This window comes from Mastomys coucha, unplaced genomic scaffold (assembly GCF_008632895.1).
Source record: "Mastomys coucha isolate ucsf_1 unplaced genomic scaffold, UCSF_Mcou_1 pScaffold16, whole genome shotgun sequence".
NCBI lineage: Eukaryota > Metazoa > Chordata > Mammalia > Rodentia > Muridae > Mastomys > Mastomys coucha.
This window is the reverse complement of record NW_022196898.1, coordinates 38,280,050-38,281,450: the sequence shown is the minus strand read 5'-3', so window position 1 is coordinate 38,281,450 and position 1,401 is coordinate 38,280,050. Positions and strand designations below refer to the sequence as shown.

General features: G+C 61.0%; 1 long non-coding RNA gene across 3 annotated transcripts in view; it reads right to left on the bottom strand.

Moving 5' to 3' along the window:
* LOC116093177 overlaps window positions 1-1,401 on the bottom strand; it is a 16,592-nt gene that overhangs the window by 13,840 nt on the left and 1,351 nt on the right. Inside the window, exon 1 of one of the 3 annotated variants that reach the window (XR_004119653.1) lies at window positions 423-763. The exons of the other annotated variants lie outside the window; for them this stretch is intronic. This is a non-coding gene — a long non-coding RNA (uncharacterized LOC116093177). Of the gene's footprint in view, window positions 1-422; window positions 764-1,401 lie in introns of those variants that run through there. 3 annotated transcript variants of the gene reach the window in all.

The window sequence follows — 1,401 nt, the reverse complement described above, 5'->3', positions numbered from 1 at the left end:
GGAGGGAAGGACGACTCCGCCCCTCCCCCTGCTTGGGGATCCCGGGTCAGCCCGGGTGAGGGCCAGGGCCCCCCTGGCACCGCCCATTGTGGTCCAACAGGTTGAGCTGGTGTCCTGCGGAGCCACCTGCTGGAAAGGGAGGGAGGCCCCCTGCGGAGGGAGCTGGGAAAGAGAACAAGTCCGACCCGGTTCGGCCAGGCCTGCAGCTGCGAAGCCGAACAAGGCCCTAGAGAGCGGGATTTGATTCCGTTTGAAACCAGTGGGAGGGGCCCTTTTGGGGGTATGTAGCATCGCCAGCCCAGTTGGAAGCGTCCCTCAGAGGTTACCATTCCGTTGGACGGGCACTTAAATAGTAATGCCGGTTCTTCCCAAACCTACTTAAGCAAACATCCTAATAACACCCAGCTGTCTGTCATAGTCACCTGGGGGGATCTGAGTGTATCTGCGCCAAGACCTCTCCACTCTAGGGTCTCAGTTTCTCTACTAAAAGTACTGGCGGGTTGAAGGCGAAGCGCCGGAGCCCGAGAGGGAGCGCACCTCCCCCTTCCCAGACTCAGTCCCTCCCCTTAGAAAATGCCAAGGCAGCAACGAGCACTGGCTAGAGCGCAGAGGCTCCTTGCCCCGGGCACTGTTCCCTCCCCGCGGGGCGCCATCACGCGTGGGGAGGGACACAGAGTGCCCGCAGCCTCAACTCCCCGGCTCCCTCGGGGGGGGATGGGCCAAGAGGCTGCAGCTCAGTGTCTAGAGGCTTTCCCTCTTTCCTCCTGGGGTTCTGACCTGGTTAAAACCACTCGGCGGGACCCCACTCTTTCCAAATTCTAGGTCTTCATCCCCAGCAGCGTATCCATAACCTCTCATACCCTTCCCTCCCCAGGTGGTGACCCTACAGAAGCCCCTCTTGAAGGAGAGGAAGTCCCTCAGGGGGGCTGCTCCATTCCCTAGCCACTGCGGACACTGTCTTCGGCCTCCCTCCTCTTCTGGTTTCTGGCCAGCCCAGGCTCCACCCCCTCCCGGGATGAACTCTAGGCGCGTCCCATAAGGGATAGGCGGGTGCTCAGGCCAATGGATGGGCAGGGCGGTGGCGTGCAGGGGGTGGAGCTGGGCAGCAGCAGAGGGCTGGACAGGGTCGGAGGCGGAGCTCCAGTTAAGGTGGACTGGAGGAGATAGTGGTAGAAAGCAGAGAGGGAGAGGGATCGCGGCAGGTGAAGGGAGATTGAAGGAAAGAAGGGAAAGGAAAAGGGTGGGAAAGGCTCAGGGAGCAAAGCAAAAGCTCCGAGAAAGGGGACGAAAAGAAGGGAGGGGCCCATATGCTCCCTGCCGGCACTAGCTGTTGGAAGAGGTGGAAGTTTATGTCCTTATTGGGCGGAGGGAGGGGGTGCCTGGGGGGGGCGGATGAAAAAC